The 19,748-nt window shown below is 34.6% G+C and overlaps 3 non-coding genes and 1 pseudogene across 3 annotated transcripts; 1 reads left to right on the top strand and 3 right to left on the bottom strand.

The window, feature by feature from the left end:
- Nucleotides 1-19,748, bottom strand: part of LOC134326288 (zinc finger protein 208-like) — a 163,760-nt pseudogene that overhangs the window by 103,188 nt on the left and 40,824 nt on the right.
- On the bottom strand, nt 15,737-15,808 carry trnaq-cug (transfer RNA glutamine (anticodon CUG)). The gene has a single exon. It is a non-coding gene; the product is annotated as a tRNA-Gln (tRNA).
- On the top strand, nt 18,273-18,345 carry trnak-cuu (transfer RNA lysine (anticodon CUU)). The gene has a single exon. It is a non-coding gene; the product is annotated as a tRNA-Lys (tRNA).
- trnan-guu (transfer RNA asparagine (anticodon GUU)) lies at nt 18,543-18,616 on the bottom strand. Its single transcript has one exon. It is a non-coding gene; the product is annotated as a tRNA-Asn (tRNA).

Raw genomic sequence — 19,748 nt, 5'->3', positions numbered from 1 at the left:
ACCATCACCATAAAACACTAGAACTGTAGAACTGTAACTATAATAAACATTTAACTTTATATGTAGGTGTAGCCCCAAAACCATCACCATAAACCACTAGAACTGTAGAACTGTAACTATAATAAACATTTAACTTTATATGTAGGTGTAGCCCCAAAACCATCACCATAAAACACTAGAACTGTAGAACTGTAACTATAATAAACGTTTAACCTTATATGTAGGTGTAGCCCCAAAACCATCACCATAAAACACTAGAACTGTAACTATAATAAATGTTTAACCTTATATGTAGGTGTCGCCCCAAAACCATCACCATAAAACACTAGAACTGTAGAACTGTAACTATAATAAATGTTTAACCTTATATGTAGGTGTCGCCCCAAAACCATCACCATAAAACACTAGAACACTAGAACTGTAACTATAATAAACGTTTAACCTTATATGTACGTGTCGCCCCAAAACCATCACCATAAAACACTAGAACTGTAACTATAGTAAACGTTTAACCTTATATGTACGTGTCGCCCCAAAACCATCACCATAAAACACTAGAACTGTAGTACTGTAACTATAGTAAACGTTTAACCTTATATGTAGGTGTCGCCCCAAAACCATCACCATAAAACACTAGAACTGTAGAACTGTAACTATAATAAACGTTTAACCCTATATGTAGGTGTCGCCCCAAAACCATCACCATAAAACACTAGAACTGTAGAACTGTAACTATAATAAACGTTTAACCTTATATGTAGGTGTAGCCTCAAAACCATCACCATAAAACACTAGAACTGTAGAACTGTAACTATAATAAATGTTTAACCTTATATGTAGGTGTAGCCTCAAAACCATCACCAGAAAACACTAGAACTGTAGAACTGTAACTATAATAAACGTTTAACCTTATATGTAGGTGTAGCTCCAAATCCATCACCATAAAACACTAGAACTGTAACTATAATAAATGTTTAACTTTATATGTAGGTGTAGCCTCAAAACCATCACCATAAAACACTAGAACTGTAGAACTGTAACTATAATAAACGTTTAACCTTATATGTAGGTGTAGCCTCAAAACCATCACCATAAAACACTAGAACTGTAGAACTGTAACTATAATAAACGTTTAACCTTATATGTAGGTGTAGCCTCAAAACCATCACCATAAAACACTAGAACTGTTGTACTGTAACTATAATAAACGTTTAACCTTATATGTAGGTGTCGCCCCAAAACCATCACCATAAAACACTAGAACTGTAGAACTGTATCTATAATAAACGTTTAACCTTATATGTAGGTGTCGCCCCAAAACCATCACCATCAAACACTAGAACTGTAGAACTGTAACTACAATAAACGATTAACCTTATATGTAGGTGTAGCCCCAAAACCATTACGATAAAACACTAGAACTGTAGAACTGTAACTATAATAAACGTTTAACCTTATATGTAGGTGTTGCCTCAAAACCATCACCATAAAACACTAGAACACTAGAACTGTAACTATAATAAACGTTTAACCTTATATGTACGTGTCGCCCCACAACCATCACCATAAAACACTAGAACTGTAACTATAGTAAACGTTTAACCTTATATGTACGTGTCGCCCCAAAACCATCACCATAAAACACTAGAACTGTAACTATAGTAAACGTTTAACCTTATATGTAGGTGTCGCCCCAAAACCATCACCATAAAACACTAGAACTGTAGAACTGTAACTATAGTAAACGTTTAACCTCACATGTAGGTGTCGCCCCAAAACCATCACCATAAAACATTAAAACTGTTGAACTGTAACTATAATAAACGTGTAACTTCATATGTAGGTGTAGCCAAAAACCATCACCATAAAACACTAGAACTGTAGAACTGTAACTATAATAAACGTTTAACCTCACATGTAGGTGTCGCCCCAAAACCATCACCATAAAACATTAAAACTGTTGAACTGTAACTATAATAAACGTTTAACTTCATATGTAGGTGTAGCCAAAAACCATCACCATAAAACATTAAAACTGTTGAACTGTAACTATAATTAACGTTTAACCTTATATGTAGGTGTAGCCAAAAACCATCACCATAAAACACTAGAACTGTAGAACTGTAACTATAATAAACATTTAACTTTATATGTAGGTGTAGCCCCAAAACCATCACCATAAACCACTAGAACTGTAGAACTGTAACTATAATAAACATTTAACTTTATATGTAGGTGTAGCCCCAAAACCATCACCATAAAACACTAGAACTGTAGAACTGTAACTATAATAAACGTTTAACCTTATATGTAGGTGTAGCCCCAAAACCATCACCATAAAACACTAGAACTGTAACTATAATAAATGTTTAACCTTATATGTAGGTGTCGCCCCAAAACCATCACCATAAAACACTAGAACTGTAGAACTGTAAGTATAATAAATGTTTAACCTTATATGTAGGTGTAGCCCCAAAACCATCACCATAAAACACTAGAACTGTAGAACTGTAACTCTAATAAACATTTAACTTTATATGTAAGTGTAGCCCCAAAACCATCACCATAAAACACTAGAACTGTTAAACTGTAACTATAATAAATGTTTAACCTTATATGTAGGTGTAGCCTCAAACCCATCACCATAAAACACTAGAACTGTAGAACTGTAACTATAATAAACGTTTAACCTTATATGTCGGTGTAGCCCCAAAACCATCACCATAAAACACTAGAACTGTAGAACTGTAACTATAATAAACATTTAACTTTATATGTAGGTGTAGCCCCAAAACCATCACCATAAAACACTAGAACTGTAGAACTGTAACTATAATAAACATTTAACTTTATATGTAGGTATAGCCCCAAAACCATCACCATAAAACACTAGAACTGTAGAACTGTAACTATAATAAATGTTTAACTTTATATGTAGGTGTAGCCCCAAAACCATCACCATAAAACACTAGAACTGTAGAACTGTAACTATAATAAACATTTAACTTTATATGTAGGTGTAGCCCCAAAACCATCACCATAAAACACTAGAACTTTAGAACTGTAACTATAATAAATGTTTAACCTTATATGTAGGTGTAGCCTCAAACCCATCACCATAAAACACTAGAACTGTAGAACTGTAACTATAATAAACGGTTAACCTTATATGTAGGTGTCGCCCCAAAACCATCACCATAAAACACTAGAACTGTAGAACTGTACCTATAATAAACGTTTAACCTTATATGTAGGTGTCGCCCCAAAACCATCACCACAAAACACTAGAACTGTAGAACTGTAACTATAATAAATGTTTAACCTTATATGTATGTGTAGCCTCAAAACCATCACCATAAAACACTAGAACTGTAGAACTGTAACTATAATAAACGTTTAACCTTATATGTAGGTGTAGCCTCAAAACCATCACCATAGAACACTAGAACTGTAGAACTGTAACTATAATAAACGTTTAACCTTATATGTAGGTGTTGCCTCAAAACCATCACCATAAAACACTAGAACACTAGAACTGTAACTATAATAAACGTTTAACCTTATATGTAGGTGTCGCCCCAAAACCATCACCATAAAACACTAGAACTTTAGAACTGTAACTATAATAAACGTTTAACCTTATATGTAGGTGTTGCCTCAAAACCATCACCATAAAACACTAGAACACTAGAACTGTAACTATAATAAACGTTTAACCTTATATGTACGTGTCGCCCCAAAACCATCACCATAAAACACTAGAACTGTAACTATAGTAAACGTTTAACCTTATATGTACGTGTCGTCCCAAAACCATCACCATAAAACACTAGAACTGTAACTATAGTAAACGTTTAACCTTATATGTACGTGTCGCCCCAAAACCATCACCATAAAACACTAGAACTGTAACTATAGTAAACGTTTAACCTTATATGTAGGTGTCGCCCCAAAACCATCACTATAAAACACTAGAACTGTAACTATAATAAACGTTTAACCTTATATGTAGGTGTCGCCCCAAAACCATCACCATAAAACACTAGAACTGTAGAACTGTAACTATAATAAACGTTTAACCTTATATGTAGGTGTCGCCCCAAAACCATCACCATAAAACACTAGAACTGTAACTATAATAAACGTTTAACTTCATATGTAGGTGTCGCCCCAAAACCATCACCATAAAACACTAGAACTTTAGAACTGTAACTATAATAAACATTTAACCTTATATGTAGGTGTCGCCCCAAAACCATCACCATAAAACTCTAGAACTGAAGAACTGTAACTATAGTAAACGTTTAACCTTATATGTACTGTAGGTGTCGCCCCAAAACCATCACCATAAAACACTAGAACTTTAGAACTGTAACTATAATAAACATTTAACCTTATATGCAGGTGTCGCCCCAAAACCATCACCATCAAACACTAGAACTGTAGAACTATAACTATAGTAAACGTTTAACCATATATGTAGGTGTAGCCCCAAAACCATCACCATAAAACACTAGAACTGTAACTATAATAAACGTTTAACATTATATGTAGGTGTAGCCCCAAAACCATCACCATCAAACACTAGAACTGTAGAACTGTAACTATAATAAACATTTAACCTTATATGTAGGTGTAGCCCCAAAACCATCACCATCAAACACTAGAACTGTAGAACTGTAACTATAATAAACATTTAACCTTATATGTAGGTGTAGCCCCAAAACCATCACCATAAAACACTAGAACTGTAGAACTGTAACTATAATAAACGTTTAATCTTATATGTAGGTGTAGCCCCAAAACCATCACCATAAAACACTAGAACTGTAGAACTGTAACTATTATAAACATTTAACCTTATATGTAGGTGTAGCCCCAAAACCATCACCATAAAACACTAGAACTGTAGAACTGTAACTATAATAAACGTTTAACCTCACATGTAGGTGTCGCCCCAAAACCATCACCATAAAACATTAAAACTGTTGAACTGTAACTATAATAAACGTGTAACTTCATATGTAGGTGTAGCCAAAAACCATCACCATAAAACATTAATACTGTTGAACTGTAACTATAATAAACGTTTAACTTCATATGTAGGTGTAGCCAAAAACCATCACCATAAAACACTAGAACTGTAGAACTGTAACTATAATAAACATTTAACTTTATATGTAGGTGTAGCCCCAAAACCATTACCATAAAACACTAGAACTGTAGAACTGTAACTATAATAAACATTTAACTTTATATGTAGGTGTAGCCCCAAAACCATCACCATAAAACACTAGAACTGTAGAACTGTAACTATAGTAAACGTTTAACCTTATATGTAGGTGTCGCCCCAAAACCATCACCATAAAACACTAGAACTGTAGAACTGTAACTATAATAAATGTTTAACCTTATATGTAGGTGTAGCCCCAAAACCATCACCATAAACCACTAGAACTGTAGAACTGTAACTCTAATAAACATTTAACTTTATATGTAGGTGTAGCCTCAAAACCATCACCATAAAACACTAAAACTGTTGAACTGTAACTATAATAAAAGTTTAACTTCATATGTAGGTGTAGCCAAAAACCATCACCATAAAACACTAGAACTGTAGAACTGTAACTATTATAAACATTTAACTTTATATGTAGGTGTAGCCCAAAAACCATCACCATAAAACACTAGAACTGTAGAACTGTAACTATAATAAACGTTTAACCTCACATGTAGGTGTCGCCCCAAAACCATCACCATAAAACATTAAAACTGTTGAACTGTAACTATAATAAAAGTTTAACTTCATATGTAGGTGTAGCCAAAAACCATCACCATAAAACACTAGAACTGTAGAACTGTAACTATTATAAACATTTAACTTTATATGTAGGTGTAGCCCAAAAACCATCACCATAAAACACTACAACTGTAGAACTGTAACTATAATAAACGTTTAACCTCACATGTAGGTGTCGCCCCAAAACCATCACCATAAAACACTAAAACTGTTGAACTGTAACTATAATAAAAGTTTAACTTCATATGTAGGTGTAGCCAAAAACCATCACCATTAAACACTAGAACTGTAGAACTGTAACTATTATAAACATTTAACTTTATATGTAGGTGTAGCCCAAAAACCATCACCATAAAACACTAGAACTGTAGAACTGTAACTATAATAAACGTTTAACCTCACATGTAGGTGTCGCCCCAAAACCATCACCATAAAACATTAAAACTGTTGAACTGTAACTATAATAAACGTGTAACTTCATATGTAGGTGTAGCCAAAAACCATCACCATAAAATATTAAAACTGTTGAACTGTAACTATAATAAACGTTTAACTTCATATGTAGGTGTAGCCAAAAACCATCACCATAAAACACTAGAACTGTAGAACTGTAACTATAATAAACATTTAACTTTATATGTAGGTGTAGCCCCAAAACCATCACCATAAAACACTAGAACTGTAGAACTGTAACTATAATAAATGTTTAACCTTATATGTAGGTGTAGCCCCAAAACCATCACCATAAACCACTAGAACTGTAGAACTGTAACTCTAATAAACATTTAACTTTATATGTAAGTGTAGCCCCAAAACCATCACCATAAAACACTAGAACTTTAGAACTGTAACTATAACAAATGTTTAACCTTATATGTCGGTGTAGCCCCAAAACCATCACCATAAAACACTAGAACTGTAGAACTGTAACTATAATAAACATTTAACTTTATATGTAGGTGTAGCCCCAAAACCATCAGCATAAAACACTAGCATTGTAGAACTGTAACTATAATAAACATTTAATTTTATATGTAGGTGTAGCCCCAAAACCATCACCATAAACCACTAGAACTGTAGAACTGTAACTCTAATAAACATTTAACTTTATATGTAAGTGTAGCCCCAAAACCATCACCATCAAACACTAGAACTGTAGAACTGTAACTATAATAAACGTTTAACCTTATATGTCGGTGTAGCCCCAAAACCATCACCATAAAACACTAGAACTGTAGAACTGTAACTATAATAAACATTTAACTTTATATGTAGGTGTAGCCCCAAAACCATCAGCATAAAACACTAGCATTGTAGAACTGTAACTATAATAAACATTTAATTTTATATGTAGGTGTAGCCCCAAAACCATCACCATAAAACACTAGAACTGTAGAACTGTAACTATAATAAACATTTAACTTTATATGTAGGTGTAGCCCCAAAACCATCACCATAAAACACTAGAACTGTAGAACTGTAACTATAATAAACATTTAACTTTACATGTAGGTGTAGCCCCAAAACCATCACCATAAAACACTAGAACTGTTGTACTGTAACTATAATAAACGTTTAACCCTATATGTAGGTGTCGCCCCAAAACCATCACCATAAAACACTAGAACTGTAGAACTGTAACTATAATAAACGTTTAACCTTATATGTAGGTGTAGCCTCAAAACCATCACCATAAAACACTAGAACTGTAGAACTGTAACTATAATAAATGTTTAACCTTATATGTAGGTGTAGCCTCAAAACCATCACCATAAAACACTAGAACTGTAGAACTGTAACTATAATAAACGTTTAACCTTATATGTAGGTGTAGCTCCAAATCCATCACCATAAAATACTAGAACTGTTGTACTGTAACTATAATAAACGTTTAACCCTATATGTAGGTGTCGCCCCAAAACCATCACCATAAAACACTAGAACTGTAGAACTGTAACTATAATAAACGTTTAACCTTATATGTAGGTGTAGCCTCAAAACCATCACCATAAAACACTAGAACTGTAGAACTGTAACTATAATAAATGTTTAACCTTATATGTAGGTGCAGCCTCAAAACCATCACCATAAAACACTAGAACTGTAGAACTGTAACTATAATAAACGTTTAACCTTATATGTAGGTGTAGCTCCAAATCCATCACCATAAAACACTAGAACTGTAGAACTGTAACTATAATAAACGTTTAACCTTATATGTAGGTGTAGCCTCAAAACCATCACCATAAAACACTAGAACTGTAACTATAATAAATGTTTAACTTTATGTGTAGCCTCAAAACCATCACCATAAAACACTAGAACTGTAGAACTGTAACTATAATAAACGTTTAACCTTATATGTAGGTGTAGCCTCAAAACCATCACCATAAAACACTAGAACTGTAGAACTGTAACTCTAATAAACATTTAACTTTATATGTAAGTGTAGCCCCAAAACCATCACCATAAAACACTAGAACTTTAGAACTGTAACTATAACAAATGTTTAACCTTATATGTCGGTGTAGCCCCAAAACCATCACCATCAAACACTAGAACTGTAGAACTGTAACTATAATAAACGTTTAACCTTATATGTCGGTGTAGCCCCAAAACCATCACCATAAAACACTAGAACTGTAGAACTGTAACTATAATAAACATTTAACTTTATATGTAGGTGTAGCCTCAAAACCATCACCATAAAACACTAGAACTGTAGAACTGTAACTATAATAAACATTTAACTTTATATGTAGGTGTCGCCCCAAAACCATCACCATAAAACACTAGAACTGTAGAACTGTAACTATAATAAACGTTTAACCTTATATGTAGGTGTAGCCTCAAAACCATCACCATAAAACACTAGAACTGTAGAACTGTAACTATAATAAATGTTTAACCTTATATGTAGGTGTAGCCTCAAAACCATCACCATAAAACACTAGAACTGTAGAACTGTAACTATAATAAACGTTTAACCTTATATGTAGGTGTAGCTCCAAATCCATCACCATAAAACACTAGAACTGTAGAACTGTAACTATAATAAACGTTTAACCTTATATGTAGGTGTAGCCTCAAAACCATCACCATAAAACACTAGAACTGTAGAACTGTAACTATAATAAACGTTTAACCTTATATGTAGGTGTAGCCTCAAAACCATCACCATAAAACACTAGAACTGTAGAACTGTAACTATAATAAATGTTTAACCTTATATGTAGGTGCAGCCTCAAAACCATCACCATAAAACACTAGAACTGTAGAACTGTAACTATAATAAACGTTTAACCTTATATGTAGGTGTAGCTCCAAATCCATCACCATAAAACACTAGAACTGTAGAACTGTAACTATAATAAACGTTTAACCTTATATGTAGGTGTAGCCTCAAAACCATCACCATAAAACACTAGAACTGTAACTATAATAAATGTTTAACTTTATGTGTAGCCTCAAAACCATCACCATAAAACACTAGAACTGTAGAACTGTAACTATAATAAACGTTTAACCTTATATGTAGGTGTAGCCTCAAAACCATCACCATAAAACACTAGAACTGTAGAACTGTAACTCTAATAAACATTTAACTTTATATGTAAGTGTAGCCCCAAAACCATCACCATAAAACACTAGAACTTTAGAACTGTAACTATAACAAATGTTTAACCTTATATGTCGGTGTAGCCCCAAAACCATCACCATCAAACACTAGAACTGTAGAACTGTAACTATAATAAACGTTTAACCTTATATGTCGGTGTAGCCCCAAAACCATCACCATAAAACACTAGAACTGTAGAACTGTAACTATAATAAACATTTAACTTTATATGTAGGTGTAGCCTCAAAACCATCACCATAAAACACTAGAACTGTAGAACTGTAACTATAATAAACATTTAACTTTATATGTAGGTGTCGCCCCAAAACCATCACCATAAAACACTAGAACTGTAGAACTGTAACTATAATAAACGTTTAACCTTATATGTAGGTGTAGCCTCAAAACCATCACCATAAAACACTAGAACTGTAGAACTGTAACTATAATAAATGTTTAACCTTATATGTAGGTGTAGCCTCAAAACCATCACCATAAAACACTAGAACTGTAGAACTGTAACTATAATAAACGTTTAACCTTATATGTAGGTGTAGCTCCAAATCCATCACCATAAAACACTAGAACTGTAGAACTGTAACTATAATAAACGTTTAACCTTATATGTAGGTGTAGCCTCAAAACCATCACCATAAAACACTAGAACTGTAACTATAATAAATGTTTAACTTTATGTGTAGCCTCAAAACCATCACCATAAAACACTAGAACTGTAGAACTGTAACTATAATAAACGTTTAACCTTATATGTAGGTGTAGCCTCAAAACCATCACCATAAAACACTAGAACTGTAGAACTGTAACTATAATAAACGTTTAACCTTATATGTAGGTGTAGCCTCAAAACCATCACCATAAAACACTAGAACTGTTGTACTGTAACTATAATAAACGTTTAACCTTATATGTAGGTGTCGCCCCAAAACCATCACCATGAAACACTAGAACTGTACCTATAATAAACGTTTAACCTTATATGTAGGTGTCGCCCCAAAACCATCACCATAAAACACTAGAACTGTAGAACTGTAACTATAATAAATGTTTAACCTTATATGTAGGTGTAGCCCCAAAACCATCACCATAAAACACTAGAACTGTAGAACTGTAACTATAATAAATGTTTAACTTTATATGTAGGTGTAGACTCAAAACCATCACCATAAAACACTAGAACTGTAGAACTGTAACTATAATAAACGTTTAACCTTATATGTAGGTGTAGCCTCAAAACCATCACCATAAAACACTAGAACTGTACAACTGTAACTATAATAAACATTTAACCTTATATGTAGGTGTAGCCCCAAAACCATCACCATAAAACACTAGAAATGTAGAACTGTACCTATAATAAACGTTTAACCTTATATGTAGGTGTAGCCTCAAAACCATCACCATAAAACACTAGAACTGTAGAACTGTAACTATAATAAACGTTTAACCTTATATGTAGGTGTAGCCTCAAAACCATCACCATAAAACACTAGAAATGTAGAACTGTACCTATAATAAACGTTTAACCTTATATGTAGGTGTCGCCCCTAAACCATCACCATAAAACACTAGAAATGTAGAACTGTACCTATAATAAACGTTTAACCTTATATGTAGGTGTCGCCCCTAAACCATCACCATAAAACACTAGAAATGTAGAACTGTACCTATAATAAATGTTTAACCTTATATGTAGGTGTAGCCTCAAAACCATCACCATAAAACACTAGAACTGTAGAACTGTAACTATAATAAACGTTTAACCTTATATGTAGGTGTAGCCTCAAAACCATCACCATAAAACACTAGAACTGTAGAACTGTAACTATAATAAACATTTAACCTTATATGTAGGTGTCGCCCCAAAACCATCACCATAAAACACTAGAAATGTAGAACTGTACCTATAATAAACGTTTAACCTTATATGTAGGTGTCGCCCCTAAACCATCACCATAAAACACTAGAACTGTAGAACTGTAACTATAATAAATGTTTAACCTTATATGTAGGTGTAGCCTCAAAACCATCACCATAAAACACTAGAACTGTAGAACTGTAACTATAATAAACGTTTAACCTTATATGTAGGTGTAGCCTCAAAACCATTACCTTAAGACACTAGAACTGTGGAACTGTAACTATAATAAACGTTTAACCTTATATGTAGGTGTAGCCTCAAAACCATCACCATAGAACACTAGAACTGTAGAACTGTAACCATAATAAACGTTTAACCTTATATGTAGGTGTCGCCCCAAAACCATCACCAAAAAACAATAGAACTGTAGAACTGTAACTATAATAAACGTTTAACCTTATATGTAGGTGTCGCCCCAAAACCATCACCATAAAACACTAGAACTGTAACTATAGTAAACGTTTAACCTTATATGCAGGTGTCGCCCCAAAACCATCACCATAAAATACTAGAACTGTAGAACTGTAACTATAATAAATGTTTAACCTTATATGTAGGTGTCGCCCAAAAACCATCACCATAAAACAATAGAACTGTAACTATAATAAACGTTTAACCTTATATGTAGGTGTCGCCCCAAAACCATCACCATAAAACACTAGAACTGTAACTATAGTAAACGTTTAACCTTATATGCAGGTGTCGTCCCAAAACCATCACCATGAAAAACTAGAACTGTAGAACTCTAACTATAATAAACGTTTAACCTTATATGTAGGTGTCGCCCCAAAACCATCACCATAAAACAATAGAACTGTAACTATAATAAACGTTTAACCTTATATGTAGGTGTTGCCCCAAAACCATCACCATAAAACACTAGAACTGTAGAACTGTAACTATAATATACACTTAACCTTATATGTAGGTGTCGCCCCAAAACCATCACCATAAAACACTAGAACTGTAGAACTGTAACTATATTAAACGTTTAACCTTATATGTAGGTGTCGCCCCAAAACCATCACCATAAAACACTAGAACTGTAGAACTGTACCTATAATAAACGTTTAACCTTATATGTAGGTGTCGCCCCAAAACCATCACCATAAAACACTAGAACTGTAGAACTGTAACTATAATAAACGTTTAACCTTATATGTAGGTGTAGCCAAAAACCATCACCATAAAACACTAGAACTGTAGAACTGTAACTATAATAAACATTTAACTTTATATGTAGGTGTAGCCTCAAAACCATCACCATAAAACACTAGAACTGTAGAACTGTAACTATAATAAACGTTTAACCTTATATGTAGGTGTAGCCAAAAACCATCACCATAAAACACTAGAACTGTAACTATAATAAACGTTTAACCTTATATGTAGGTGTAGCCAAAAACCATCACCATAAAACACTAGAACTGTAGAACTGTAACTATAATAAACATTTAACTTTATATGTAGGTGTAGCCCCAAAACCATCACCATAAAACACTAGAACTGTAGAACTGTAACTATAATAAACATTTAACTTTATATGTAGGTGTAGCCCCAAAACCATCACCATAAAACACTAGAACTGTAGAACTGTAACTATAATAAATGTTTAACCTTATATGTAGGTTTAGCCCCAAAACCATCACCATCAAACACTAGAACTGTAGAACTGTTAACTATAATAAACGTTTAACCTTATATGTAGGTGTCGCCCCAAAACCATCACCATAAAACACTAGCACTGTATTTATAATAAACGTTTAACCCTATATGTAGGTGTCGCCCCAAAACCATCACCATAAAACACTAGAACTGTAGAACTGTAACTATAGTAAACGTTTAACCTTATATGTAGGTGTAGCCCCAAAACCATCACCATCAAACACTAGAACTGTAGAACTGTACCTATAATAAACGTTTAACCTTATATGTAGGTGTCGCCCCAAAACCATCACCATAAAACACTAGAACTGTAGAACTGTAACTATAATAAACGCTTTACCTTATATGTAGGTGTAGCCTCAAAACCATCACCATAAAACACTAGAACTGTAGAACTGTAACTATAATAAACGTTTAACCTTATATGTAGGTGTAGCCAAAAACCATCACCATAAAACACTAGAACTGTAGAACTGTAACTATAATAAACATTTAACTTTATATGTAGGTGTAGCCCCAAAACCATCACCATAAAACACTAGAACTGTAGAACTGTAACTATAATAAACATTTAACTTTATATGTAGGTGTAGCCCCAAAACCATCACCATAAAACACTAGAACTGTAGAACTGTAACTATAATAAATGTTTAACCTTATATGTAGGTTTAGCCCCAAAACCATCACCATCAAACACTAGAACTGTAGAACTGTTAACTATAATAAACGTTTAACCTTATATGTAGGTGTCGCCCCAAAACCATCACCATAAAACACTAGCACTGTATTTATAATAAACGTTTAACCCTATATGTAGGTGTCGCCCCAAAACCATCACCATAAAACACTAGAACTGTAGAACTGTAACTATAGTAAACGTTTAACCTTATATGTAGGTGTAGCCCCAAAACCATCACCATCAAACACTAGAACTGTAGAACTGGTAACTATAATAAACGTTTAACCTTATATGTAGGTGTAGCCTCAAAACCATCACCATAAACCACTAGAACTGTATTTATAATAAACGTTTAACCCTATATGTAGGTGTCGCCCCAAAACCATCACCATTAAACACTAGAACTGTAGAATTGTAACTATAATAAACGTTTAACCTTATATGTAGGTGTAGCCTCAAAACCATCACCATAAAACACTAGAACTGTAGAACTGTAACTATAATAAATGTTTAACCTTATATGTAGGTGTAGCCTCAAACCCATCACCATAAAACACTAGAACTGTAGTACTGTAACTATAATAAACGTTTAACCTCATTGGAAATCATTCCAGGATGTTGTTGAAAATTTTTTTTTTGCAACTATCGAGCGCCAAACTTCATCAAGCTGGGTGACAACCTTCTTCAAGCTTACAAAGTGATGAAGTGCAACGTCACTGAAAATTCATTTCTTGCATTTCTTCCCTAATCTTGGTGCAGTAAGTGATGAGCATGGCGAATGCTTTTACCAAGACATTGCCACAATGGAAAAATGTTACCAAGGCCACTGGAATCCGTCAGTGCTGTCTGACTATTGCTGGACACTAATACGAGATGCACCAGATGTTGAGTAGAAACGAAAATCAGCAGCAAAACACTTTTAGCTCAGTTGAACTAATGACACGTATAAGATTTAAATGTGTTATAATCAGTAAAGTTAATCTCATGTTTCTGAAAGTTTCTATGTGATACAGACAATCAGAAACTACATTTGTGTTCAGATCAAATGGGTCTGTCACAATCACCAAAAAAATTCAAGGTAACAGAACTTTGGCAAAAAATTGTTGTCCAGTGTAATTTAATAATAATGTCACAAATCTGTACCCAAGCAACAAGCTGTAATTTATCTAGCACCACTTGATGGGAACGATCTCTGTACAACATTTTGAACTTCACTTTAAAAGTCAGTTCAGTGTGTTTTACTGTAGTAAGAATAGCTCCACATGTTTTATATGTAGTGTTTATGGTATTTAAGCTGGATGGATAGATGGAAGTTAACATGTTAAAACTTCAGACTTTACTTTTACATCTCAGATTTTTTACACTTACGTGATTGATATAATTCTGAGGTAATTTAGAAGTTTTAGGCAGTAAATAAAAGTAATTTTAGTTAAACATTGCCACCCAAGTATAAAAAAAACAAACTATTCCACTGTTGGAAAACTGCACTGAGGTAAGTTTAGGACCCAGTTGGCCGGTAGTTGGCGCTGTAAACAATGATTTGCCTTTTGGTATTACAATTGGGCATAGAACAGTCACATGTGGAACACTATTCTCTACTCAGTATTGATAACAGTGTTTTTACCTAAATAAAATCAGCTTCCACCAAGATTTGAACTCCGATGACTGGTTTCAAAGTCCAGAGTGCTAACCATTACACCATGGAATCACACAGAGAGGTCCTACTTAAGCCCAAAAGTTAATAATTAGTCATGTAAGAGCAAGTTGGCTGTTAGATGGCGCTGTAAACAATAATTAGCGATTATATTTTGGGATGGAGCAGTCACATGTGGAACACTATAACACTACTAGTGCTATTATGATATTCAAGCTGGATGAATGGATGGAAATTAACATGTCATTTAAGGTGACTCTAAACTAGCACAAGCAATTGTGATGCTCTGTTGTACTGCACATGTGCTGAATGCTACTATCCTGAAACTGCTAATGTTTCTCAATCTTGGACCTCACACTGGGCCCCAAATAAAAGCAGTAAGGTCCCACCGAGATTTGAACTCGGATAACTGGATTCAGAGTCCAGAGTGCTAACCATTACACCATGGAACCCTGACGCCACAAAAACTAAACGTAATGATTAGCCATTTGCTGAGTAAATAAAGCAAAAATACACAACTTCAGATTTTACTTTTACATCTCAAGTGATTTAAACTTACGTGATTGATATAATTGACTGAAATCAATTGACAAAACTGAGGTAATTTAGAAGTTTTAAACACTAAATAAAAGTAATTTTAGTTAAACATTGCCACCCAGGTATCAAAATCACAACAAAACGTTCCACTGTTGGAAAATTGCATTAAGTTCAGGATGCAGTGGGCCCGTCCCTCCTTGTCGCTCTGAAGCAGATGATTTGATGTTTGTGCACCTGTTCAGATCACAAGTCACTAATGATCACACAGAAGTCACTTGATTTTAATACTGTTTGTTTTTGAAATGAGATGTCCAACAAGCTCATGGTAAGGTGTCCAAATAATTTTTGCCACATAGTGTATCATTATTATTGCTGAGGAGTTATGTGTGTCTACATCACTTCATGTATCTATACGTGTCTAACGTATCAATTCTGTTAATAATCATAAGCATGCACACACACGCACACACACATGCTTTCACATTCACATTTACATTTACATTTTCAGCATTTAGCAGACGCTCTTATCCAGAGCGACTTACAGAAGTGCTTCTATAGTGAACATTTCATTTCTCAAGTTTAGGTAAACAACAGTCAAAGAACACAAATCTGCTAAAACCTGTTAGAACCAAAGTGCCTTTTTTTTTTTTTTTTCTGGAAATGGAAAAGAATGGAACAAAATGTTAGTAAATAAGTACAAGTCAGCCTAAGTGTTTAGTAAAAAGGTGGGTTTTTAATCGTTTTTTAAAGACAGCAAGAGACTCAGATGTTCGGACAGACAGAGGAAGTTCATTCCACCACTTCGGCGCTAGAACAGAGAACAGCCTTGATGCTTGTCTTCCTTTAGTCCTGGATGGAGGCTCAAGTCGAGCGAGACTAGAGGCTCGGAGGTTGCGTGGTACAGAGCGGGGTTTGATTAGGCCACGAAGGTAGCTTGGGGCTGGTCCATTTTTGGCTTTGTAGGCGAGCGTCAGTGTTTTAAACTGAATGCGTGCAGCTACAGGAAGCCAGTGAAGAGAACGCAGCAGTGGGGTGATGTGGCAGTGTTTGGGTGTATTCACATGTTTTTGCTGTATGTGTTATGTACATAATATTTAGGTGATTTGATGTATTTTTGATACTTTATTATTATTTAAGTGAAGCTTTTTACAAGTTTAGGGGTTTTGTGTTTTGCTTTACCGTATGTATGGTGCATCATTAAACTGTTATACATTATTTATTCTATTTTGTATTAGATGAGATGGTTTGTCTCTGTATTGACCTGCGATTCATTTTTAAATGACAGCTAACGATAGTGATCCGACTCTTTTAATTATTTTGTATAACATATAAAATGTTGACAAAATCTATGTAGAGATCTCAAATAACATGAACCTGAAGGTATGAACTTACATTGTAGAAAAGAAAAACAAGCCAGTAGCAGCAGTGTGCACATTAAACCATTTACAGAAGGGTCATTAAGTTTGGCTAATTGAAATAATGGCATGTTTCTGACTTGAATGAGAGGGGCATTAAAAAGATCTCACACTTCTCAGAGACAACGTTTGAAGGTCAATAGGACCTGCTAGTTAGAGAAGAAGTCCAAAAGTGGGCGTGGCCCGTACAGGGATCGAACCCGCGACCTTGGCGTTATTAGCACCACGCTCTATCCAACTGAGCTAACCAGCCAGTTCACCTGTAGTTTCTTTAGATCTTTGTACATAATTCTACACTAACCCCATTTAAGCCGCTGAAACTGACTTTAATAATACACATCTAAGAGGTTTTGTAGGTTCTTATATGTGTGAACTATCTAAACTATATATTTCTTAAAGTTCTTGACTGAGCTTAATGCCGCCAACCAGTGACTGGAGCAGATACGACTCAGGTCCTGCACACAGTAAGTAGTTCTGATACACAGTACCAGCCTGCACACCAGAGGGGCTCCAAACGTCAAGTTTTCACTCATGAAATCATGTAGTTTGTGAACTTTGTGGAATGAATGTAGGATTTGTACGTGTAGATTCTGGGTTTTAGGAAGTTGAGCTACTGTTAATATTTTCCCAGTTGAACTAAAAACCTGAATTGATGTTTTAATTGTTCATTAAGACTTCACTAAGAGTTATTACCATCAAGCAAATGTAAAGTATATTTCTATATGAAGAGCATCTGTTTCCAGATAATATACACTGAGGTGTAAAGCATAATGGAGCGGGTTCAGTAATTGTGTAGTAGATTAAAAGTGACAGTAAGTCTGTGTCTGTTTCTGTTACTTATTCTGAATTGTGTTTGTGTGTAAACTGTGAATTAGTTCTTAATCTGGTCGTGATGTTAGTGAATTAAACCTACATCACTCTGATGGTCTGACCGATGAGCTGTCTGTTCTAACATGCTGCTTAAGCCCGGCTAGCTCAGACGGTAGAGCATGAGACTCTTAATCTCAGGGTCGTGGGTTCGAGCCCCACGTTGGGCGAGTATCTTCATTTAACATCTACAGAAACCAAAAGGACGTTCTTCCACTTTGGACAGCCGGTCTCCGGTGACTTATCAGGTGGATATTTGTGCTTGTAGCACTGTTGTTCACTGGATGTTTTTCTGTTACTATTCTGTGGAGCTACACCTTGTTGTTGTGTCTCATATCCGGTTGATCAACACCAGATAAAAGACATACGTCCCTGGGTGGGTTCGAACCACCAACCTTTCGGTTAACAGCCCAACGCGCTAACCGATTGCGCCACAGAGACATACATATAGCTGTTTCATTGGATGGTACACACGGGTCACATGGCTTGCTAACGTGTTTTTCAGTTCACAAGTTTTCAGACCCTCTAGTGACTTTTTCTAGTGTTACTGGAGACTTTTGGAGACTCGGACGTGAAAGCACATATCGTTCTGCAGTTACTGTCCTCACCGAGCGACGGGTGCTGCTGTTGTTCTGTTGATTTATTTTACCTAATATCATCGATTTGTCCTACCGAGCATGTGCACATCTGTTTTTGACTCATTGAGTGGACGTCTATAATTCTGTGCTACCTTTGCCTAATTTATTTCTGCTAGCGGTTAGTAATGTGTGGTTTTAGTTTTAATTCCTTTAAAAGTGTAAAGTTTAAGTGTATGTAATGCCGTTATTATGTGACTTATTTTGTATTCTACTTCAGAACTATGGTGCTCAAATTAGCTATACGTGATTACATACAGTTGAATAACAGGTGTGTATCTAATGCTATGTGTTAATGTTTTATTTAACCACGTTTATACATGCGTTCAGTGATACATCTAGGAAAGCCAATCATTTTTAAATAACCATCTGCGACCTTAACATTACGACAACACAAAATGTATTCGGTTATTTTTCAGTTTTGTGCTTTCTTAGCAGTTCAGCTGCAAGGTCGTGTCTAATAAAGTTCATTACTGAGTGAATATGTTGAGCATTTATTACGTTATCTTGTACTTAGCTGTTTGTGTACGTCAAACAATGTTGTTGCTTTTCCCTTGTCAGTTCAGTTCTAATGATTTTTCCTTATTCCATGTTTTTGTAGCTATAGATAAGATCTGTGTGATCTATAGTTTTCTCACTGGGATTTTATCCAAAAGGGTATGATAAATCACGGAGGTAAAACCTTAGAAGATATTCCTCATAGAGGGTTAGAATAGTATTTACTACATGCCTGAGATACATGTAAACATACTACATGTTTAATATATGGCTGAGATACAGATCAATGGATCTATTGAGATGTGCTACCTATAGTTTATAATAATATATAGATTTATCGAGATGTGCTAACCCCTATGCAAATTAGGCGATGGCGTCATTTAGCGACTTCTAGCATCTTTTAGGACAGCCAATAGCTACTTTCCTTACTGAGGAGTTGG

This window comes from Trichomycterus rosablanca, chromosome 14 (assembly GCF_030014385.1).
Source record: "Trichomycterus rosablanca isolate fTriRos1 chromosome 14, fTriRos1.hap1, whole genome shotgun sequence".
NCBI classification, from domain to species: Eukaryota; Metazoa; Chordata; class Actinopteri; order Siluriformes; family Trichomycteridae; genus Trichomycterus; species Trichomycterus rosablanca.
Note: the sequence above shows the minus strand (reverse complement) of the source record. Positions and strands in the feature narration are given on the sequence as shown.